The sequence below is a fragment of the Lepisma saccharinum genome, chromosome 10 (assembly GCF_977018435.1).
Source record: "Lepisma saccharinum chromosome 10, izLepSacc3.1, whole genome shotgun sequence".
NCBI lineage: Eukaryota > Metazoa > Arthropoda > Insecta > Zygentoma > Lepismatidae > Lepisma > Lepisma saccharinum.
The window spans coordinates 50,766,497-50,792,924 of NC_139238.1; positions in this window are offsets into that span (position 1 = coordinate 50,766,497).

The window sequence follows — 26,428 nt, forward strand, 5'->3', positions numbered from 1 at the left end:
TCAATTGAAACCCTCCTACTTGGCACATATTTTCATCCTTTCAACAAGTGATTCAAATGATTTGCCTAACATAGTGGGAAATCGTGACATAATTACTGCAGGCACGCAACGATACGAAGCCACCATCTTTGGGCTTCACACGTCACTATAATCTGCCTGCAGTAAGCCAGTCTAACAGAATCAAGTCATGAAAATCAGTTACAGTCGTTCGCCCCTTTGGAGGTTTTACCTTAGGAACCCCGGGGCCCCGCCCCGGCTGCCCCGGCCTAGTTACGCACCTGGGTTAGTTAGAGCAATTAACTGTCATGTCCAACAAAATGACGAGAGAATGTTTTCACAAGGGACTTTAGCATCATGTTGACTGCCGTGCCTAGGGGTGTGCAGTTGTGGTCGGGGTGGGATTAGGAAGGAAATATTAATAATTCAGGACTGAAAAAAACTATCCATCTCCCGAGGAGGTCAAAAAAACTTTGGGACGGAAAATTTTCGAAATTTCCCAATGCGTTGAAGATTTCGAATGGTACATTTTTTTTATTTTCAAGTGACTGTTTTTGCACTTCTGGAATAAAAACTGTTAATTTAAAAAAATCATACACTTATAGACTACTGCCGAAAATATCAAGAATTAACCAAGTTTAAATAAGATCCTTTGGAATTTCTCGAGTTTAGGGGATTACAAAAAGTCGGGATCTTGCCTACACACTCCGCCACTTCGAATAATTACTTTTTTAGTAATCTCCGGCATGTAAAAACATGGATCAGAGGTACCATGAAGAACGTAGATTAAATGCTCACCATTTGATATCTGTGCAATTTGAAAAAGTACAAAAGTACTTTGTTCATCAACAAAGTTATAGATGTTTATGGACAGGAAGCAAGGCAAAACCAATATATACGAGAAATAGTACACTAGAGTCTGAACTTGTATACAACGTGAAAGTATTTTCAATTCAACTTCAATTTTATGATTTGTATAATAATAATAATAATATAGCAAAAAATATTTGTATAATAATAATAAAAATAACAACAACAAAAATACAAGTTTTGAAAACTGAAGGGCAAGATATGAAATCTTACTATGCCCCTCCCCAGAGAAAAAATCCTGCAGGCGGCCTTGGAGTGGGCATCCCCCAGAAGAAAAATGTTTATTCGGATAATGATATTGCATATTCCTTCTTGCTGATACATTTATGATATTTTCAACATCGGCATAGCTCATGTTATTGAAAGCTGATCATAAGATAATCTAAGGGGCCTACCCTAGGACGCAGTGGTAATGTCCTCGCATTGTAGTCAGGGGGTTCCGGGTAAGTGGCAAAGTGGTTCGGATCCCACTTTAAACTGTAGGACCAGTTCCGATTAGATTTCCTGTGTATAATGTATACTTAAAATCACAAATCAGCAAACAAGCAGACAAGATGATCTACACGTAAATAGTGTAGAAAATGTCGAATCTCATGTTTCTGGCTCCAAAGGGGTTGGAGGCGTAAGGCGTTGAAACGCGACGTAGATTGCGGATTATTATTTCTATGAGGGGAAATTAACAGATGAATGGTGTGATACTTTTGTAAATTAAATATTATTGAATGTCTCACTGAAAGTTGACCACAACTACCTGATATCAGGACTCCGCTTTCTGATCATGAGGTTCCGAAAAGCTCCATCGTCCAAAGAAAACCCACCCTGTATAAACCAAGAAGAAAAGGCTACACAAACTTTGTTCGCTAGTTGAAATGGTTTGGCTATCAAAATATATATTTAAGTACACTGTCTAAATAATTTGTTTTAAATGTTATGAATAAAAGTTATATGCATATCTAGTATTTTCCTTAATATGTTTTTAATGTTCGTTCTAGATTATATGTTTGCGTCTATAAACTTTGGTTTCCCTTTACTATGACAATGATGCACAATTATTTCCTAATTAATTAACGGCATCGTCCGTATCTATTACCTCGGCGACGGCGCATTGCATGTGGGCAGTGTCGCAGGAACATTGTAGCCCCCCAAATTTTTCAAGGGGTACTGAACCCCCTAAATCGTATATTCGAGTTGTATCCCTTGTACCTACTCAGATAATTTGATATATGCAAGATTCTACTGTTAAAACAACCTAGTACGTGTTTTCTAATCGCTCAACACAAAAAGTGTATATTGGTCATAAGCATTATCTTCTTTACCACAAGAATCCAAACCATTGTAAACTTATTCTATCTACTACATTGTGCTACTAGTTTGTTCATTGACCTGTGTTTTTGGAAATCTTTTTAAGGAGATGAAAATTGTTTAAAATGTGTGTAGAACTACGGGACCAGTGAAAGTTTACTTTCAGAAAATCATGTTCCTTTGCGTAAAAGGGGTACACATTCCTAAAAGAAGGGTCGCGTCGATTCGAAGATAAGATATACATCTGCATCAGAAGAGTATGTGACTGACTTTTCTTTTGAATTTTCCATATAGAATTTTCTTAAACGAAAGGTCGGTATTGCTGATACAACCTTTTTCCGTCGTCGTCGTCTTCTTCTAAGTTAAGCAAACCCAACAAGCCTCACCTAACCACCACAGATTATTGACTACCTCAAAACGTTACCAGCCAATGGGAATGCTTGAATAGGTTGTACACTTCGCAACATCTTGTTTGACCGCCCTGAAAAATTTCAAAGTCCTGAATTCGTAAATTTGGCAGCATAGCGCTTCAGAGCCAACTAAGAGAAGCCACCTTTGCAACATTTATTTTTGCTGAATGAAAACGCTCGTGATTTTTTTTCATTCTTTCACATTCCATAAAGTAAAGATACCCTAAAGCAGTAATAAAATATATGAGTAGACAAAAAAATGTTAAGTAGAAATACGAATGTTGAAAATATTTCAAGACTCTTCGTTCTAAATTTGAAAATAGGAAAATGTATGTGCATTGTGAAACACTGAACAGGTTCTCATCCACCTGGAAAGAATTGGCGTCACATTTGAATGCAAGAAGGCAAATTTATGATGATTTTATGCGAAATGTTTAGTAAAGATACCTTGCAAAACACCAAACGATTCTGCAAAGTGTGTCTTTTCCTTGGTTCTTGGCGAAAAATGGTTCGAAACTCCGGCACAATGTTGCTTCAACTGAGATTAACGTGTTTTACTGAGTTTTCTGTTAGCATTCTCCTGGAGTAGTTGGTTAGATGACAGCACTTTCGTTTCTTTACTGTTTTCGTCAAGATCGAAACATCGTAGGTTCAAATCCCACACTTTCCTTATTATTTTCTCCTTTTCATTTACCAAGTATGAAGTGTTATAATAACGTAATATAATATTATATGATATTACTGTAAATATTTATGCGATGCATGCTCAGTGGCGGCGATTGGGTTTCAAAACTGATGGGGCAAGGTGGGGGAGGGGGGAGGGCAAGGACAGTTTATTTCCCTTGGTAAATAATGTTTAGCATAGTGCTGGGTAATCTGCCCCTCCACACTCCATAATCGTCGCCACTGTGCATGCCTCAAGTAATGCTTCTACTAATGTTTTTAATCTTTCAGTGATTGGCAGGATTTTTGGAAATAATTTTCCTTTCATTCAGCTGTTATAAGATAACACATATTAAGAACTTATATGTCAACTTTCTGCATCCGGAAATGCTGGACATAAATCGCATACATATCAACGAAAATACCCAAGAAACGTAGATAAGCATTCTCGTCCAAAGCCGTTTACTTCCCGAAAAAGATTTTGCAAAGAAGTAGATTTGAACCCATGACCTTCCATTCCATAAGCAAACGATCCCCCTACACCACACGGTTCACTTTATTTTATGCACTTGGTTCGGATCCCACTTTAAACAGTAGGTCCAGTCCCGATTAGCCTTACTATGCATAAAGTTGACTTAAAACACCAAATCAAACATTTCATCTCCTTTCAGAGTGGACCTTCTATGATACTGTAATCGGCCAGCATCCGAAAATACAGTTCTGCTTCGCGTATACCAGAGTGTAATTGCATTTAATATTGTGACTAATTTTACTTTAAAACTACAGATTAAAGCGATAATAGTGTCCAGAATGTATTTTAATCCATTGCCAAACATTTCAGTTAAGAATAATATTATATTATTATATATTGACCGTATTTTCGATTCATGGTGAATTTGCTAAAAGGACCATGTCAAGAAATCTAAATATGTAAGTTTTACTAGTAAATGCATTTAAAATGCACGAAACAACAGGGGAGGAGAAAAATAAACATTTAAAATAAGTAAAAATGCAACAAAATCTGTTAAAAAAATATGTAAAATAGAAAGTATTTTCCGGCTCTACCTGAAGGGAAACGGACATGATATCAGGTTTAGCATTGTTTTCAAGGGTCAGAAAAAAAGTTGATTTTTCTTCAACTTCCGGACCCTAATTAGTAATTATGACCATTGAAAAAGTTGGAGGTAGCTTACTTAAAATTTTCTTGCTGAGGGATCGTATCGTCCCATATCTCCACTTCATAATAAAGAAAAACATCAAGTTCATATTTCGAAAATGACTTGGAGTTTTCCACCACGAAAATATGTTTTTCATAGTTTGAAGTTCGTTAGTATTATCTTTCAAGGTTTCCATTGTTTTAATTTCACACATATTTCATATTTCATACGTTCCTCTCTCTTTTCATACAGTCTTTGGAAAAAAGCTGAAGTTTCTTGTCAAACGGGGTCTGGTTCAAATGACTCCTTTTCGCTCACCTGTTCCTACTTTAAACAAACAACAAAATACTTCGTAACTAAACGATTGCTTGTTCAAAACACGGAATTTTTACACAATTTACAAAATATGACAAAACGCCAATAGACATGTTCATCATTTTCCCTTTCAGTGTTTCTCGATTTTATCTGAATTCGTTTCCTCATGAAAATTGCCATGAGGAAATCACAGATATGACATATTATGTTTGAATTGGTTTCTTCAAACTGGTAGCAAATTTTAAATTGAGCTACCTGGAGAAGAGGTAGCGTGCTTGATTCTTACGAGGGAGGGCTTAGGTTCGATTCTCCACATAGGCAGAATTTTTTTCAGGAGTATATCGTTAGGTATAAAGTTTATCCACCGTGCTAAGAAGTTAACATTGGTCTCTGTATTTCACGAGAGGAAAGGAAATAGTAAGAGAAATTTATTTCGATGATAGCAGGAAGTCACATGCCACGTGAAATGCGCAGAATCAAGTTACATAGAGCTAAGTCTGAAATGGTGGTATCGAATATTGCAAAGTTAGTGCGGAATTTTGTTATATCTGATACTCGTACTTTCTGTTCAAAGACGACAAATATTTTAGATACAAAGCAGTGAGGAATTTACGATCATTATGAGGTTTTGAATTTTTTGTTTGTCACTCACTATATAAATAGTACTTATTAGTAGTTTCTTATCGAATCGGCCTTCGTCGCAATAATTTATGTTAATTAGCGATTTACTATTAGTTTTAGACGCATGGTAAGATGGTGGTGAGGGGATTGATAACAGTCATTACGAAGGAACGGACATAAAATTACCAATCTTAGCAATTTGAACTCATTAAACGCTCTCCTTCGTTACAGTACTGCACTACATCACTACTTAACATAACTGTATATCTTCTTTTAAAATAAATAATAATCCGTCGCGCAACAGCCCATGAAGGGCCTAGGCATACATACCGACTGCCGGTCTCCCTCCCACACTTTCCATCGTCACCTCTAGGCGTGGAGATCTGCAACCAGTATTGGAATAGTCGGGGGGTCAGCCCGACGTATCCCCAGCCGTTATAGTAGGTCTCCGTGACCGGATTACGCTCACTCACTCGGAGCTCCCCAATTTCCTCACGATGGTGGGTTACCACCGGCCCTATACGTAGGCCGAATAAATTCCGACCAGAGCCGGATTCGAACCTATCGAAATCAAATAATAAATATTTTACGTGTCATTGAAGAACAAACAATACATAACTTAAATAACATTACATTTTGCATCCTGAATACATATATGTGATTTGTGAATTAATCATGATATGTGTGTTAACACAACATATGAACAATAACTAAAAAGAAAAGTTTTAACTTTAAATCCTGGAAATCTCCAACTTCTAAGGGGAAATATGCGCAGAAGGGACGTCCCTCAAGTGTGCATCGGATTCATTTTTTAAATATTCTAATATCAACGGTATCTGTTCAGCAAACAAAAAAATAAATAAAGAGGAGAGGCCGGGATTTGAACCGGCGACCTTTCACACTTGACGAAAAATAAGGATAGCAGCGTCTAATCAAAATCTCGAAACTTCTCTACCCTCGACAAAGAGATATTCGATAGGGATGCTGCAACAATTGAATGGATGCAAATTGATAGCTTCGACAACATCGATGATAAAGTACACTTCGTTACTCAAAACGTAATAAATCTCTTCGACAAGCATGCGCCCCTTGAAACTAAATTAATAAAATCAAAAAACTCTCCGTGGATATCCGAAAATACAAAACTGCTCATGAAACTCCGTGACAATGCCCTAATAAAATATAAGCGCACAAAATCCCAGGCAAACTGGGACTATTACAAAGAACTGAGAAACTTCACCACCTCGGTCCAACGGCAAGAAAAGAAAGCATATTTTAATCATCACCTCCGCTGCAACAATAACAGCAAAGAGTTGTGGAAAAAAATAAAAACGTGGGGAGTATATAGTAAAAATATGAACAACGAGATACCTTCCGACCTGAGAAACGTAGATTCAATTAACCGGCATTTTTCTAGCGTATGCAGCAAAGCGAATGTCTCAGAAGATGCCGTTAACAAAACTCGAGAGTTCTTTGATGGTAACACTTTTAACGAAAGCGCTCAAACTTTCCACCTGCAAGAAATAAACGAAGCCGAAACAATGAAAGCGATAAACGAAATATCATCCAATGCATCTGGTAATGATGGAATATCTATAAAAATGATTAAACTGTTATTACCGCACATCTTACGTCCTCTGACGCACATCGTAAATTTCTCATTCCGGACTGGACAATACCCGACCAGCTGGAAGACAGCACGTGTTGTTCCGATACCAAAGAAAAAAGTAATAACGTCCCTGAATGACCTTCGACCAATAAGTCTCTTACCTATATTTTCCAAAATCACTGAAAAAATTGTTAACAAGCAAACTCGCAAACACGTCAATGACCTAGATCTGCTTCCGAAATGTCAATCCGGTTTCCGTCCCTCACACAGCACGGCAACGGCTTTACTTAAAGTAACCGACGATTTATTACGATCAATCGACAAAAGAATGGCAGTAGCGTTAGTATTACTGGATCTCACTAAAGCATTTGACAGTGTCCATCATGACCTGCTCTTGAGCAAGTTAAAATACTACAATTTTTCACCTACCGCTCTTCGATGGTTTAGATCGTATCTGAACAACAGACAACAGAGAGTATTCATAAACACTGCCACGCCTCCTCTCTCTCGCACCCTGCCATTGGAAACTGATGTCCCACAGGGATCCATTCTAGCCCCTCTCCTCTATACCATTTTTACAGCCGACTTACCTACCGTAATCAATCACAGTAAAGTTCATTTTTACGCAGATGACACTCAACTACAAATTCCTTTTCCACCGAAATCGCCAGATGCAGCCTTAGCTTTGCTAAATGATGATTTATCCAACATAAATACCTGGTGTAAAAGTAACGGTCTAAAAATAAACCCACAAAAATCAACTTTCTCTCTTATTGGTTCCCGAAATAGTATCTCTCTGATAAATCCTAACGAGATATGCATCAAACTAGACACATCTATAATCCCTTATTCAACAAATGTGAAAAATCTAGGCGTCATTTTCGATGAACACCTTAACTGGGATATTCATGTACAAGAACAAATTAAAAAAGCTTACTCCGTGCTAAGATCGCTGTACAGCTTTAAAGAATGCCTAAAAACAGAGATTAAAATGAGACTAATCCAATCACTTATCTTTCCTTTACTGGACTACTGCGACGTAATTTTCGGACCAAATCTATCCGTTCGAAACAAAACCAAAATCCAGAAAGTCCAAAATTCATGTTTCCGTTTCGTGTACCATATAAGAAAATACGATCATATCCTCCCAACCCTAAACGCAAACAAAATGTTGAACATGACCAGACGCCGAAAATTGCATCTGTGTTGTTTTATTCATAATCTTCTACAAACCAAAACACCTAGAAACCTATTCCAAAAATTAAAATTCAGAAGGGAAATACATGATTACAAAACAAGGGGAAAATCGAAACTTGAACTTCCAAAGCACACACTAGTGCTTTTCGAATCATCATTTACCTATTCAGCTGCAAGAGCGTGGAATGAACTTCCTCCTTCCATGACGTCCCTCACTAATCGCAACAACTTCAAAGACAAACTAAAAACTCTATTGTTAAATGAACAATATCTGTGTTCCAGCACTCACGAATAATAGCTCGCATTTCTGACCCAACTTCCTAATAACAAGTATTTTCATCCACATTTTGCTTGTTTACTTTTCCCCTTACATGTTGCCTACCCCTAACAATATCTTGTCCTTTCTCGCATATTAACAACAATTATATGTTTTTTTTACACATAACATTAATATTAATTTGTATTATTCTTAACCATATGACACCAAGCACAATTGTGTCAATTAATTTGTGTATCCTTGTGTATTTGTTTTCATTCTTTTTATTATTATTATTATTATTATTATTATTTTTTAGTGTGTAGACGAGCCTTTGTTCTCAATTTTGTATTTGTTCTTTTTGTGTCTTCTTTATGTTTCTCTCTTTCTTCTTTGTTTGTTATTGTACAAACATTTAGTAGGTAGAATGTATTTAGTATGTATATATATCCATCGGGGTTAGGTGGTAGAACAGCCGCAGGCTGAACCTCGCCCTTTAATAAAGGAAAATTGAAATTGAAATTGAAACTTAATGACGTTATATCCTTAAAAACATGTTGACGTTAATGAAGACTCCCGCCTTCCTGTGTTTCAAGCACATTTTCTATACAAGTCGTGTAAAATATATGTTTTTGAGAACTGTTCGATATTATGCAAGGTATTGTAAATAAAATGTCGCATAAACTCTTCACAAATTTGCTTCTTTCTGCACAAACTTGATGGCAATTTCCTCCAGGTGGAGAAAAACTCTGTTCAGTGTTTCAAACCCCACAAATTTCAAGTCGAGCAAGCAGAATAGTAAATATCCTTCAAGGTTCTTTTTCCAATTTATTATTTCTGTTTGATTGCGTATTATAATAACGGTTTATAGTTTCTAAGTTCATGGAAAGTGTTAAATTGAAGACCTATCACCGCAGCGTTTTTCGTCTAGTGGAAGGACCTACTCAAAGTTGGCTACCCTCACCTGCAGCTGAAGTGCAATGTTGCTAAGTTTACGATTTCGGGACTTAGAATTCTTTCGGGGCGGTCAAATAAGATGTTGCGAAGTGTACCAGCAATCACTACCTAAACCCGAAATACTTCCACAATTCCTGTCTATTCTCGTTTTCGAGACACGATACAACAGACCAATTTTGGGGTACAATGTACTCCTTTGCTTCACAGATTATTTTCATAACTTTGTCAGAGGGTGTATAGAAATCTATACTTAAACCTATGGAAAGATATTTGTTGGAAACGGAGATGGTACTGACATGGGACAAGACAAGTCTCAAATTTCGAGACGAGACTAAAATAAATCTCTACAAAATCAAAACGAGACAATGCTTGATGTCTGAGAAAATATCGTTTGAAACTTTGGCATTATATTTGAAGAATTTACTTAAAATTAATTTAAATTAATATGTCTTGTTCAGTCACACGAAGCTTATATCTTTTTCATATTTAAAATAATTCGTATATTTTGTTAATTGTAATTGCAAAGTTAACCATTAGTGATAATTGCGAATCTGTACTGCCCGGTTTCATCTATTCAGGATAAAATTTCGACGGTTCTCAGCGTCGAACAAAATTTAAAGCAGAAAAACGTTATTCAGAGAAGTTTTTGATTTTATGACATATATACACATTATGAAAGTTTTAGTGGTGACACATTCGTCTCATCTCCATATATTCCTAGTTGAAATGGAGCAGCTATGTTTCCTAGACATTAAAACAGGGTGCGATTTGGGATTTTATCAGAGAGGGGAGGACTTATTTTACCTAGGCATTAGGTATCCTTGGAATTGGACATAAAGTGCTTAAAATCTGATTTTTATATCGAAAGCAACACATACGCAACACCATTTTCAGTTAAATTCTAAAGTCAAACTGTAAGAAAATTACATTAGTCAGTTGAAAATGGAAATAAATGAGACTCAGTGCAGGTTCGATGATTTGCCAGTTTGCTTGTTAAGGCCACTGTAATGCTTAGTCTTGATCTCATTTGTTGCTATTTTTTCAACATCAAAGCAATACACTGGGAGGTTTAAAACTTGTAAATTATTTATTTAATCTGTTTAGCTAAGGTTCATGGCACTGAACCCGCTTTCACATTCAGTTATTGATATTGGTACAATTTGGATTGGATTAACAAGATTTTTGAGTGATATGCGAATGTGTTTTGGATTTTCTTTGTAGATGTGAAAGTCTTCAGCTGATGACGCGTACATGCTTTCGCTTACATTAAAGTTCACCGTTTCACATAAACGAGGAATTAACATGTCACAATAAAATATAAATATATATCTCCATTTAATACGACTACATCCAGAAAGAAACCTAACTCTTCAAATCGGCTCTTCATTTTGCCACCAAAGATTGAAAAAAAAATTCAAGCATATGGTTTTCCTCTAACTTTGCTTGCTCTGAGATCTGAAGAATTTCGGTTTTGCATATGCAATGATAGTACTTCCTGTGTTTGAATAGCATCATAAGGTACAGCATTACAATTAATTACTATGTCAAATGTTTTACAAATATTTAAAATTTAGATCTCTTTAGAGTTGATTGGAAAGCATCTTGATTTAGTGTTTTTTATATTAAAAAAAGACATCACAACGCTATAGCTGCCAACAAGCGCTTAGAAAGTGTTCAGGATAAAGCGGACCAACATACGTCAACGACAGAGCACATTTTTCATATTCGATAGAAATGTACTTGTGAAACACCCTCTAGAAGTCTGAGAGAATACCGAATACACGACTTTTAAAAGGCACTGTATACAGTACATATGTGCCATTAATTAGTTTAAAGATATTTTATATATAGCTAAATGAAATGAACTGAACTGAATTGAAATCCTATAAGAATGATATACAGTATTTAATAATATGATTTTCATATTCAGGGGGTGGGAAATAATTATTCCTGATTTGGAATGACTCAAGTTAGAGAAGGGGAAATCCTCCTCAATTCTTTTATTACGAACTTCTGATTCTTCTATTCCAAAAAATTCAAAATCAGCTCAGAACAAAGTACAGAGCTAAATATGTTTTGGAACTGTTATGTGGTCTCTTGAAACTTGTTATTTAAAATAGCCATAAATTGTTCAAAGAAAATTTTAAAAAAAACTGGTGGATATTTGCATCTAAAATAGAATTTCCTATGCCCCTACATTTTACCTAGATATACATATATGTGTGAAGTACACACACAGACACTATATATATGGAATGTTGAATTTTTGTATCCCCACAAATGAAAAACGTTCCTGCACCACTGCACGTGGGTGCCTTCGATTCCACTTGCATCTCTTTCCTGTCCATTCCAAAGTCATCATGATCCACTTCCTCGATAATAACCTATTTCTAGCTCTACTAATAAATTCAAAATGAATGCAGAAATCCACTTAAAATACTCTATACTTTGTCCCAAGAATCTCTGGAACGAGTGAACGAAAGCAAGTCTCTGCACAGATAAGCTACCTATGACTCGAGAGGGCTTGACCAATGAACCAGTTCGAGGGATTGCGTGGAGAGGGAAAGGCACTGCAGATAGCATCCTCTTCAGCAGCGTGTGCTGCTTAGCTCCTTCAAATCGCTTTCTCCCCTTCCCTGCCGTTATGAGTGGCTTTGGTTAAGAGATTGCCGGGTAAAGTATAGCATACAAAGATGGCAGATAGTTGAAAACAAAATTGGCAAATTTACCTCTTCCTACATGTTACAAATTTTCAAGTTGACAACTTAAGTTCCACGAAGTAATCTAAATATTGATAACGTCGTCGCCTTGTGATTAAGGGGTCCCGGTTTCGATACCCGGTGGAGGCACATAGTGGTTCGGATTCCACTTTTAAACTGTGGGTCCAGTCCCGATTAGCTTTACTGTGCTCAAAGTGGACTTAAAAAACCAAATCAATCAATTCACTCGATTTAAAATGTAGCTAGTTACAGTTTGATGGATTTTGTTTTTCAGTGTCGCTTTCGTCCACTTTTTCTAATTGCGACGATGAGGATGAGTGATGATATGATGAAATTGGTGAAGGGACACACACAAAGAATACCAATGCCCAGCCTGTGATTCGAACCCATGATCCCTGGATTCGTAGCACGCTGTGATAAAACAAAACTGTTAGTTGTGGTTGTCTCACACGTATCTGTTTGCTTCCAATCACTCATTGAATCATAACACGATTTTTACTGTGGGCCAACGAACATCAACATACTTCTTTTGGAAAACATATTTTATTTATTTTAACTTCTACTCTGGACGGGACATGCTGATTTCCACATGAAAAATTGCACATTCAGAAGGTAGAGGAAAAGGGGTGGGCGACTTCGTGCTACCTATTTCAGGAACAATTTATTCTAAGCCTTTAATCAGGAAAAATGCGCTACCTCCTCCTAGATAAATTAATATTACGTTAAACTGCACTCATATTACCCCTTGCGATAGAGGAAATGTATTCAAAGTTTTATGCAGCATGTTAAGTATGTAAGGGTGGTAGAAATCCATGCTATTATTTATAACTAGGGCTCGGAAGATGAAGACCTAGAAATTGCCAAAAAAAAGACCTATAAAAAGACCTAAAAATATCAAGAAAAGGACCTAAAAACGGAAAAAAGGACGTATAAATGTGATCCAATCCAAATTAATTAATAATTCAGTTTTAATTACATATTTAATGAATAAAAAAATTCAAAATTCTTGTGGTATGGAACACGCAGGGCGAAAAAACTATATGAATGAAATGCATCTTCTTTCAGTCCAAATTTTTTTTCTCTCGTTTCAGGGATGGTTCAAATATATTTATTTCTTTTTTTTATTTCTTTACTACAGAAAGGATGTTTAAGAGGTGATGAACTGATGATGATTCGAATTGAGAATGGGCAGTAAACACGTAGTCGAAAGAAGGTGAAGTTGCAAAAAAAAAAGCCGTTAAGACCTAAGAAAAGGCTAAAAAAGGATCAATAAGCCAAAAAACGCCGATAAAGGCAAAAAAGGACAAATAAAACCCACCTTTTTCTGGCCTACAAAAACCCAAAATGAACATATATTATGCTGGGCCTCATCTTCGGACACTAGGGAAAAAAAAGGATTTTTTCTTAACTTCCGAGACCTATTTATAACTGTGTAAGTATTACAATGTATACACATCGCGTCTGTGATGTCTCTCACATGGCCTGGAAGTAGTTCCTAAATTTCCGGTGAGATGTCGCCAAAGTGCTTCAACGAACAGAGACATCTACAGTAAAAGCTCAAACTACATGCAGTATGGGTGTTAATCAGGTTTGTACTGTGATTGTGGGTTATACTTTTCAGTGCAATATGTGATTGTAATATTTGGGTATAATCCATGCCCGTACCCAGGGGAGGGGCCACGGGGGTCATGCCTCCACTTCGAACTATGAAAAATTTAAATGTGAGCTTATAAAAAGTTACGAAAATGACATCGACGAGTTATCAAATTGTAAAATTTCAATTTTGTTCTTGCATAACTGAATGTTTTTGTGTCACATAGGCGTAGTTGGGTAGGGGCTAGGGTGTTAAGCCCCCCAGGATCAGCCATTGGTCACCCCAAATGCATGTGACATATGCATAAAATAGTGTTGCCCACGAGACGAGATTTTGGCCTGTCTCGTCTCGTGGAATAGCTGTCTCGTCTCGAAAATATTTGTTTGTCTTATGACACATGGTCAATCTCGTCTCGTCTCAAATTTTTAAAAGCTTGTCCCGTCTCGTCCCGTGGGCAACACTAGCATAAAATAATTAAGGAAAGAAAAACCGCACACAGAAATAAGATAATTTTCATGAAACTTTCATGTATTACTCTTGTGCTCTTGTGGTGTGGCAGTCACAGATAAGGAAAGAATTTCAAATTATGTCCTGATGTAGAATAAAGTTGATGTGCGTGTGCCTTTTTACGGCAACCATATGTTCCGAAACAAGATTTCAAAGAAAATATATCCCCATTATTTATTTTGATCTTCCACCTTGGAGCGTTAGGTAAACATCGTTTCAATCCAAAAATAGTGACGTTTCAACCAGTGTTAACAAAACAAGCCTTTCAACAATGAGTTCCTAGAATTGTGTTTTTCTAACATGAAAAAAGAAAGCCATCATTGTAGAGACTTAAACGGAATAGCAATTTTGTTAGGGAAAAGGCGTTAGTTCAAAGAAGTGAATTTAGTTTTTGTGGATTTGTATTGCGGGGGTGGGGGACATTTAAAGAGGTACGCCTAAATGTTGCGTGAATGTGTCGCGATCCTGTAGAAACGATTGACTCGTGCGTAATTGTTTTGATAAGTGGCCATCAATACAGTTCATTGATGAAATTACTCTTTTCCAAGTCTTTTGTGTGAGTTGTACCGCGTCACTAGTATGCATGCAGATGTTCTAGGTTTATTTGGATTTTTCATTGCACGAATGTGGTGCAGTTGAAAGTTGTGTTCAACTCTCCTGGTGATGGGCGAATCTCGTAGATCACTTCTAGGGATGCTGCTCTAGGAATCTCAGGTATCTCTTGGAGTCTCGGGATAGATTCAATCTTCTGGAGGAAGAAGAAGCTGTTGTGTTGTTTCGAGTAACCTACAGGAAGATTATCATGGAAGGACACGTGCTTATTCTCGTTAAATAACAGCAAGAAATATTAATCATCTTTTGGAGATTGGAAATTATCGGAAAATCATTCTTTCATTTGTGTTCTCAGTTTCCTTAAATCACTTCTTCAGTAGACATTTCTTAAGATTCGATAGCGTCATAATACTTATAGTGTTCCAGTTTAGTGCACTTAATTTCAGAGTCCAATATGTATTTACATATAAAAATACACATTATTCCGTTAAACATTTCCTAAAGATACGTCGCTGCTCATTAAATGTTTGCAAAACTTATACGTTGCTGTTCATTCTTATTTGTCAATAGGCTGCTACGTCGTCCCCGGCTAGGAGTGCGAGAACTCTTTTACACTCAGGGTCTTGCTGGGTTTAAGTAACAGTCTTAATATCACATAATTAACGTTTTATTAACAGTACATTGATTTAACTAAACACTAGTTAACACACGTGACTCTACACGTTTAAGAGACACTTCCACTGATATATATATATATATATATATATATATATATATATATATATATATAAATACTTTAGAAAAACCTTGCAGAGGCAAATCTTTCACTTAAATTTCAACTCTGCTATTTGCAGCAAATTAGAAACAAGAACTATTCACAAGATTACTTACATAATGCGTACTCACTTGAAAAATCACAAACTTAAACTTAGGAGTCATTCCATATGAAATCAACACAGCCTATAACCACAACAACTCCCATTTTCATGAAACTTGGGAACTTGAAACTATGCATGGAACTTAGTAACTATGAAAATTTTGAGTCTAGTGCGTCTTGTAATTGTTAAGTTATTCAAGGTCAAAGTTCGCATAAATTGCCCTGTTTGAGCCCGTTTAGCTATACTAAATGTGCTGTTACTCCTCCTCTATTTCGCCTAGGAAGCTCGAATAAAGCTTATTGTACAGAAAATTGAACAATGACGAGTCGAAAGTCTCTAACACCTCCTACAAAATGTAAACGAGTCATCCTGGGTATAATTGGTCATGAAGGAAATAGGTTAGGCACAGGGAGATCCCTAGCTGTGTGTGTCAAGCGCAGGTCCGGCAAAGTGTTGACCGACTGCCTTATTGAATTCAATGCAAAAATTTCAAAGGAAAGAGGGTGATGTGATATATCAAATTAGGCTAGAATTTCACGAGAAATGAAGCGGCGAAGGTTTTTCCAACGTATCTTTAGCCAGCAAAAAGTTATTACTGCATGCTTGTAACCATTTTCTCCTTTTCGAGGTGTTAAAAACAAAGCACTAGAATGCTCCTAACGTGTTAGGATCTCATCGAGATTACACTGACATCTCAGGAGAGAAAGAAGTTTACTCACCATTCCATATGATTTCAATCAACGACATTCACCAAATAGTTGAATACTGAAGAATATTGGGAAAAGTATCTAAAACAATTACATGCGTTTGGAATGAAAAATTATTCAGTGGCGAGGCTAATTTTTATCTTCACGGTGAAGCTAATAAAAATAATATGCAATAACGGTCATTTGATAATCTACAGTAGACAGATACCAGCCGTCGAATGGTTGTTGCTGGTAAGCTAATGATGTGGTATAGTGTATGGACAACGGGAATGGTTTGTCCATATTCAACAACGGAACCTTAAATGGTGAGGGCTTCTTGGATTTGTTAAGTGAACAAGTTTTTCATCCTTGCTTACGGAATTTGGCACTTTTCCAGAGTTTTGAAACAGAACAGAGTGTGACCACACTATGTGAACATTGTAGCAATTTCTTCATGGTAAATTTCTAGGTAGATTAATGGGCAGACGGGGATCTATTAAAAGGCCTGCACATTCCCCAGATCTAACATCTTAGGAGGACTTTTACCTTCAGAAACATTTGAAGAGAATGGTGCATGCACTAAAAGTCCGTGATATTGACCATCTGAGAGAAGACATAGTTGCTGCTTGCGATGATGTTGCACCTGCTACATTGCCAAATGTTCTATGTGAGTGTGAGAGACGTCAACGAGTGTGCTCACAGGGACATGGACAACATTGTAATGTGCATATATCGTAAGTGAAAGATATGCTTATAACTTTCTGCTGGCTAAAGATACGTTGCAAAAACTTTCGCCGCTTCATTTCTCGTGAAATTCTAGCCTGATTTGATATATCGCATCACCCTCTTTCCTTTGAAATTTTTGCATTGAATTCAATATGGTGGTCAACACTATGCCGGACCTGCGCTTGACACACACAGCTAGGGATCTCCCTGTGTCTAACCTATTTCTTTTATGACCAATTATACCCAGGATAACTCGTTTACATTTTGTAGGGGGTGATAAGGGACTTTTGTCTCGTCATAGTTCATGTAATGAGGCTTTTATCAGTCACATAGTTACACATATTATTTTGTATCTTCTGAACCCATTGCAGTCCCAGAATGATTTTTTCATATGTTTTAGAGTATATATATAGCGGGCTCAAAAAGGACAATTTATGTGAACTTTGACCTTGAATAACTTAACAATTACAAAACGCACGGGACTCATAATTTTCATCGTTACTAAGTTCCATGCATAGTTTCAACTCCCCAAATTTCATGAAATCCGATATGGTCAGGTTGGAAATTGCACATATCTGTGTTTATTTGGCATGGAATGACTCTTACATTAAAATCATCTTTATCATTTGTTTTATAATCAAACCGCAATAAAGAAAGAAAATCTCTAAGTTTCCACATCGTTCCCAATTCGTTTCTTTTTGCAGAGTTGACAACCTGGCACAGAAAATTATCATATAACCATACAGGCCCTCCTACACGTGTGATAATACTTGAAATCTTCTTTGACAATGAACAAATAACATTGGGAAAAACGAACATGTACATACGTGAATTAAACAAATAAACAATAAATATTTTGCTACGACGTAACTTGGGTAACTCCAATACAACATATGAGTAGGTAAATAAAATCATAAAATCCTTAAAAATGAATAAGTCACCTGGTTCAGATAATATCACAGCAGAACTGATAAGACATGGAGGTTATATGACAAGGAATAAAATTTATAATTTGATACTCAACATATAGAATAAAGAGGAAATGCCACGAGAATGGTTACATGGTATCATTTACCCAATTTTTAAAAAAGGAGACAGGTTGCAGTGTAATAACTACAGACCAATTACGCTTTTGAATGTTGCATACAAAATCTTTGCAATTCTTCTACAAAATAGAATCTCCGAAATTACAGAAAACAAATTGGGCGAATATCAAATGGGATTCAGACCAAATAGATCTACAGTTGACAATATATTCATACTGCGACAAATATATGAAAAATGTTATGAATATAATATCGAATTGCATAACATATTTATCGATTTTATGCAAGCATTTGACTCAGTAAATAGAAATATAATTCCTACATGTCTAAAGAAAATTAATGTTCCAAACAAACTAATAAGATTAATAAAGATGACATTACAAAACACTACAGCAGTAGTAAAAGGAAACAATGATTTTAGTCAGAAATTTGCAATAAATAGAGGAGTAAAACAAGTAGACCCATTATCAGCAATTTTATTTAGCATAGTCATGGATGAAATAATTCAGAAGTTGGAAATCAGAGGAAACATTTCAACAAGATTAAGACAGGTCGGTGCATATGCAGACGACATAGTAATTACTACAAGAACTAAGCAATCAATGGTGGACTCACTAGTGAAACTAAAGCAACAGGCAATGAAATATGGATTAATAGTGAACGAAAAAAAGACAAAATATATGAGGTGTACTAGAAGAAAAATCCAACAACAAAAAGAGGATATAGATACAATGCACATAGAGCAGGTACAGTCATTTAAATATCTCGGGTCAATAGTAAATGGAAACAATGAAATCAAAGAAGAAATTAAGGAAAGGATTGCAGCTGGAAACAGAGCATTTTATGCGAATAAGAGGATATTCCAATCCAAACCAGTTACCAGAAAAATAAAATTAAAGCTGTATAAATCCATAATAAGACCTGTGGTTACATATGGCTGTGAAACCTGGGTGCTGAAAGAAGATATAATTCGAAAACTAATGATATTTGAAAGAAAGATATTAAGGAAAATATATGGCCCAACGAGACAATCTAATAATATATGCCGAATAAAAACAAACGAAGAGCTTGAAATATTAATAAAGAGTAAGAATATAAGCAGATTTATCAAATCACAAAGATTGAGCTGGTTGGGTCACATTGAAAGAATGCCTGAAGAAAGAATTGTGAAACAAATTTACAATTGGAGACTTGTTGCTACAAGATCACAAGGAAGGCCCAAAGCCAGATGGATAGACGATGTCAGAAATGACATAAGAAAACTGAAGATACAGAACTGGAAGAAATGTGTGTTGAGTAGAGAAGAGTGGAAGGATGTAATTGAGCAGGCCAAAGCCCATAAAGAGCTGTAGCGCCTTATAAGAAGAAGAAGTAACTTGGGTCGTTGCAAATAGCCCCTCCTCCAGGTAAAAATTTTTGAAGAAAGTTTATTTATAACTCGCTGAAAAAATGTTCACACCTTAGTTCGTTGCATCACTTCCAAGTTCCTTTCTTCTTTCTGAGCAGCAACTGTAGATCTTGAGGTTGTCAAAATTTACACGATCCATTGGTTTCTTGGTTCTGGGATGTAGCAACTGTGTTGTTCCTCTCACGTTCTCTTGTGTAGTTCCCATTTGGTCTTAGCAAAAAGGAGTTTCATCACTCCGGTTTCAGCAAGCTCTTCTAAACTCGATCTATTTGGAGGCGAGTATATTCTATAGGAACTCGGGCTGCTCCGTCTGGAATCTCCATCACTTCTATTTCTGGTTTCTCTGTTCCGATATCTGTTCCTATTAAAGTTCATCCTATCTTCTTCATCCCAGCTCTTTCAAACCTTTGATCTTGTCTAGTGTTATTAAATCTATTTCCTATAGGAAACCGACCACCAGATCTAGGATTTTGGTTCTGAACATTTTTCACCTTGTTCCTATGATCATTGGCATCTTTCCTTTTAAATTCTTCTCTTCCCTTCCAAGCATCTGGATCGTCATAGGTACATATCAAAATCCTTCAGAAAGTGAGCCAACTCGTCAATGGATTTAGGAGCATGAGCTAAACACAGACTTCTAATTCTGTAGGGTAACTGTCCTATTACCAAGTTTATGACTTCATCTTCACGGAACTTGTCAGACAGGTTTCTATATGCAGTATATATACTTCATGCGTAACTTTCCATGTTTTCATGTACTTACCGATAGTATCGTCTATTTCTGACTGCAGCTACCTGTCTTTGTTTTGCCTTTCGTGATGCAAATTCCTCGCGGAATTTGTCACAAGAGTCTACGTAGTTTATAAAGTTGTCAATGTTTCCTGACAGCCAATGTTCAGCTTTGGCTATGAAAACGCGTGGCAATAACTCTAAGCGATCATTCTGAGCGACTTCCAACAATTCGAAACTAACATTGAATTCCCGAAGTTTGGGCTTCAATATCCCCGTTGAATTTTGGAATGTGAGCTATGTCGGCTAGGCGAGGCATCATAAATCCCTGGTTTCTTCTAGGTGGTGATTTATCAGAGCTTCCTCCCTCACGGCTTCTCTTTCTTTCCTCAATAATAACTGTATCTTTATGGCCAGAATATTTTCTTGTTGGAGAAGGTTATTACAAAACACCCGCTTCTGGATTCAAAACTTCAATTCAGGAGAAACTCTTGTAGAACCATCAGTTATCACAACTTCGGTTGGAATACGTAAAATATGAAATTGCATCTCCAAATCGTTAACTCTCTGGACGAACAAGCTGGTCTGTTCCTTGATTTCTTGTCTTAGAGAAACCTCTAACTTTCTAGCGTCGCTTAGAGTATTTTGTAGTATTTCCTTCTGAGGCTGCACTGCTTTCTCAATGCCTTCTGTTTGTTCGTTCAAAGTCTGAACAGCAGCCTGTAATTCTTGTCCAAAAGCATCTACTGTAGTCTCCAACGTTTTCAACTTTTGGGGCTGGAAGTTAACTGCTCCTGCCTGATTTGTAACTGTCTGGATTAATTCAAGACAAGTATTTAAGTTTTTATCCACTTGCTCCTTCCAGTCAGCCAGAGCTTGCAACTGTTCTTGGACAACCTGTCCAACTTTCTTATTGACTCTTTCCGTTACCTTTTCTATTTCTTGCTGGCTACTTACTTTAATTTTCTGAAGTTCTTCTCTCAGTCCTTCAACTTGGTCTACCTTAAATTGTAAAAAGAGAGCTCTAAGTTCATTCATATCGGCCTTACATTTCTCTTCATCATCTTCTTTCTCTTTCTTTCTCTTTTGATCTTGCTTCTCTATCAAAGACTCAAGTTCTCGCCTTCTCTCAGCTTCCTCTTTAGCTTTCTGCTTTACCTTTCCCTCTTTCCTTCTTCTTTTTCTTTCTTTTGTTCTTCTTTCTCTTTTTTGAACCACTCAAGGATCAACCATTCAGGAGGTGAAAGCATTGGAAGACCATGGGTCCCTAATTGGAATTTGGTTGCTGTGAATATCTGGCTGACGACATAGAGTACTTCCAGTGTTCCCAGTGTTTGAAATATAAGCATTTTAATTTCGATGGACAAGAGGTAGCAAGTTCAAAAGGTGACTTGGTTTGTAGTAACTGTCAGACCACTGTTCCCAAAGATATTGAGCCGGATGTACGCTACGGCCCTCACGTTGCGGAGCCAAAATATTTGCTACGTCGTCCCAGGCTAGGAGTACGAGAACTCTTTTACACTCAGGGTCTTGCTGGGTTTAAGTAACAGTCTTAATATCACATAATTAACGTTTTATTAACAGTTAATTGATTTAACTAGAAACTAGTTAACACACGTGACTCAACACGTTTGAAATACATTTCCACTAAGATATCTACTTTAGAAAGCCCTTGCAGATGCAAATCTTTCACTTAAATTTCAACTCTGCTATTTGCAGCAGATTAGAAACAAGAAATAGTCACAAGATTTCTCACATAATGCCTTGAAAAATCACAAACTTAGACTTACATTAAAATCATATTTTATCATTTGTTTTATAACGAAACCGCAAGAAACAAAGAAAATCTCTAACTTTTCCCATCGTTACGAAGACTTATTTTTACGGAGTTGCCAACCTTGCACAGAAAATGATCATATGACCATACAGGCCCTTCTATACGTGTGATAAAACTTGAAATCTTCTTTGACAATGAACATATAACATGGGTAAAACGAACATGTACATACATAAATTAAACAAATAAACAATAAATCTTTTGCTACGACGTATCTTGTTTAGTTGCAAGGCAGTACTGGACTAAAATCTGAATTACCGAAACTTTGGATGACATTGGTTTCTGTTCGATTAGATATTAAACACAAGGGCACCTGCAGAAGGGGTGGAGATATCTGGAAAGACTTCATACAATTCCAATTTTGAAATTGTAGCGTGCAAACATGGACGAGGGGTGCGCTGAAAGACAGCAGATTAAGTGCCTATGCAAATTATTCTAGTGGTGCGGATACTATATGAGAATTCTCTGAAGTGGGGTAAAGCATCAACCCACCTTTTCTCCACTTAAGTTCCTCTGTCCTCCCCCTTAAGAAAAATCTTGCGGGTGGCCATGATTAAGCAAATATCGTCCAATTATACGCATGCATTTTATGTTGGTAAAAAATATCTGCATGTGAGGTTTAAATGAATGAAAACTAATTACAGCCTACTAAATAGTATTCTGGAGAGAACTTTGCAAACATTTATAAGATTACTAAGATGGGAAACCAACTAAGTTCATCCCATCTCTCCCCTTTAAGTTCATCATAAAGTCGCAAGTGGTTCTCAGTTGTAGCACAGTTAGGAAAATGCCAGGTTTCGTCGTATAGAAACTAAGGAAATTAATTTTTTTAATATTCCATTACTTATGTAGATTGTGCTTTTAAATAACTTGGATGATTTTAATATTCTCAGTACCATATACACAAGATTACCCATTAATATTACCACATATTAAAGTTATACCTTCGTTATTCTAAAGAAGAAATGTGTTCTTTAATAAATTTACAACCATAGGCCTATAATATCGTATAATATCGTATTTATTCCATTTAACAATTCCATTTCTTTTGGAAAAGATGATGTCTGTCTCCCAAGGAGAATGCCTGTGATGATTTTTTAATGGATGAAACCATGAATAAAGTTAGCCCTAGCTAGCTCCCCCAAGCAGACGGGCAAAACTACGTCTATATGTAGAGAGGAACACTCCAGAAAACTGCAGTCTGCAATTTTGTGTAATTTTAGTTCTACAAACGTTGGTGCAAGGTTGCCAACATTAGCGGCGATTAGGGAGGCGTGGGCAGTTGTGCCAGTCGCAATTTCTTTCCACCTTTGCCCCTGCACTATGTTAAGTCTTGTCTACTAAGAGAAAGTAAATTGCCCTTGCACCTCCCCCACCCCCGGCCTAGTTTTGGCACTCAATCGCCGCAACTTACTACGAAAATGTCTCCATCTTTTGGTTAACTCACATTTAGAGTTATTCATTATAATAATAATTGCTAATACGTATAATTTTATTTATGAATATGTTATTTTCTGAATATAGAATTATCATTATCATAGCTGTTCAAAAGAAAACACATATCTAAGTATTCGAATGCTTCTGAGAATTCAGTGTAAACAATAAGTGAAAAGTTGTACCATGTGACAGCTGTGTGGCTAATTGTTGGGCTGAGGTGAGAGAGGAGGGGGGATAAAACACATTTTCGGATCTGGCCCCTCCCCCCAAGAAAATCCTAGTACGAGCCTGGACTACAATCAACAGTAAATATAACAGTAGTATAACATTTTCGATCACTATTTTCGTTCATTCTTCTTCATTTTATGTGTTCTTGTGTTTTGGTTTTTAAAATCCAAATAGGGTATTCTTTGTACTGAATAAATGAGAAATGATAACACTGTTAAGCCTTGTTTCCATGTTAATAAAAGTATAAAATGCTGACCAAGGCAAAATTTATTGTATAAAAATATACATTAAAAACGTAACGTTTCCACCCTCTGACAGGGCCTTCTTCTGAATATTCGTCTATAGTCTTATCAGCAATGAGACAAGATTGCCAGGGTGTAAGAGGTGTCCCTTTGTGAGGACACCTAAATATCAACCTATCATTCACGTAGTACACTCAAGACTGAATTTTACAGACTAAGGAGGCTCTGACGCCTGGACTCAGAAAGAGTATACATCTAATCTCCTGTGGTACTATTGTTGTGTCCTGCTCGTGTTTATGATTGATTGTCTTTTCTGCAATTTCTTCTTATCATTATTCATCCTCATCATCGCGATTAGCCAAAAATGGCTGGAAAATGACGAAAAATAAAGTAAAATCAATCAAGCAATCAATCGAGATGTGATTGTTAGTTTCTTTCGATGTCATCCTGTACACCTAGAGTTGTGATTTAAACAATTGTGCGGGTTAAATTTTCTTTGCTCACAGTGCATGTACAGTACTGATCGCATTGAAAGCAATCACCATTTTGGTCAATCTACATCGTTCGTGTTCTCGCGTTACGGTCGAATTTCTTCTTTCTTAGGTTAAGCTTGTTAGGATTAGTTATCTTAGCATAAATACACTGCAATTTTTTATGGCGTCAGGAGAGAAAAGGCTGGGCCTCACCAAATAGGTGATTGAGTTAATTCCAATAAATGAAACCCCTAAAGATATTCTTGTTGTACGTCATGAGTCATTGATTGATGGAATGATAATATATTTTGGAATGTTTTCTTTGTACTCTGTCTCGGTTATCTCTGGAGCAAGAACGTGAATAGCCACGGAGAAGGTGGATCGAGTGAGAAGAGCGAAGGTTGATAACGGCACTACCTTCCCCCTCTCCAAGCAATCGCATTCCCTCTCATGTGTTCATTGGTGTAGCAGTCTCGCGTCACAACTTGCGCAGAGACTTGTTTTCTTTCCCTTGCTCCAGAGATGATAGCCGGGACAGAGTATAGAAGCATAAGCAATGGTATATTTTCCGAAAGAATCATTTGTTTGAGTCATACAGGTTCATAAATTGTGAACACATATTATCTCATGTGTCCTATGACCAGGTGTACCCATCTCCCAAAGGCCAATGGCGCATCGCCCTCAAAATCATGCCATGCGCCCCCCCCCCCCCCCATCACATCATTCGTGCCCTCAAACCACATCGTAAGCACCACAAAGTATTTATTATGACAGCGTGTCTACCGAATGTAACTTTTTTCTTAGCTTTACTGAACACTATACTTGATCAGCCCCTACTCCCTAAACAGGGGAGCCCATCACTCAAGACTGCCCCTAAAATCGTTCATCATAATTAGAGCCCGGAAGTTCAGGCATTTATTTTCGTTAAAATAGGCAGGCAAAAAGGCATTTATAATGTGGATAATAGGCACTAAAAATGGGGAAAAAAGGCAAAATAAACCGAAAAAGGCACATTTGGAAGTCGCTTACTTTTATCTATAATTTCTGGCAACATGTTAAAATGTACATTCGAAAGAGCATTTCAATTTTCTCCGTCTTGATTGCACATAACTACAAGGTGTTTTTTAAGTTCTCAACATTCACTGACATCGTCTGTCAGAGAGAATGTTTTTCATAATAGAAAATGATCTTTCTACTTCGACAGAAGTTATTGGAGCATACATAAAACAAGCTATTGTAGCTGGACTCATTTCGGTAACAGCATTTTCACCTTTTAGAATATCACAAATTGTTTTCAAGTCCTCATTTGCACTCATTACCCGCTTGCACTTTTCCGCAACAGCTGACCCCTTTTCTCCTGGCACTTCCATAATCTGCTGCATAGATTCCTCGTAGATTTTCATGGATGCTATAATTGTAATTGTCTCTGACAATACACTATAATGTGCAAAAATAAACTTGAACAGCACAGGAGTTTTTTCACTTCACGAATTGAAGTCGCTTCATTTTCTGGAAGAGCATCGATCACCTCACTGAATTTTTCAAAGTTGTTAGCATAATATAAAGCTGCTGATATCCAGGTTCCCCATCTCGTCAAGACTGGTTGCGGAGGTAAACTAAGCTCAGATGCAACTTCCTTAAATTTTCGAGTTCGAACGGGAGATTTCAGAAATATCTTCTTTGTGTTCGAAATCAACCTGTCCACTTCAGCAGTCAATCATGCACAAGAAATGTTAACCGAAAGGCAATATCCTAACTCAGCATGAAATACTTTTTTCTCACACTTTTCTCCTTCAGCAATGTTGAAACATGCATGAGTTCAATATTACTTAAATAAGGCGAAAATTATTCACATAATAAACGGAAGAAAAATAAATGCCAACAACGTTTCTTGGGAGAAAAATAATTTATATACACATTTTTTTTAAAAAAATGGTCAAATTTCATTGAAAAAGGCAAAAAAAGGCATTATAATTAAAAATAGGCAGTGGGGTCCAAAATAGGCAAAATA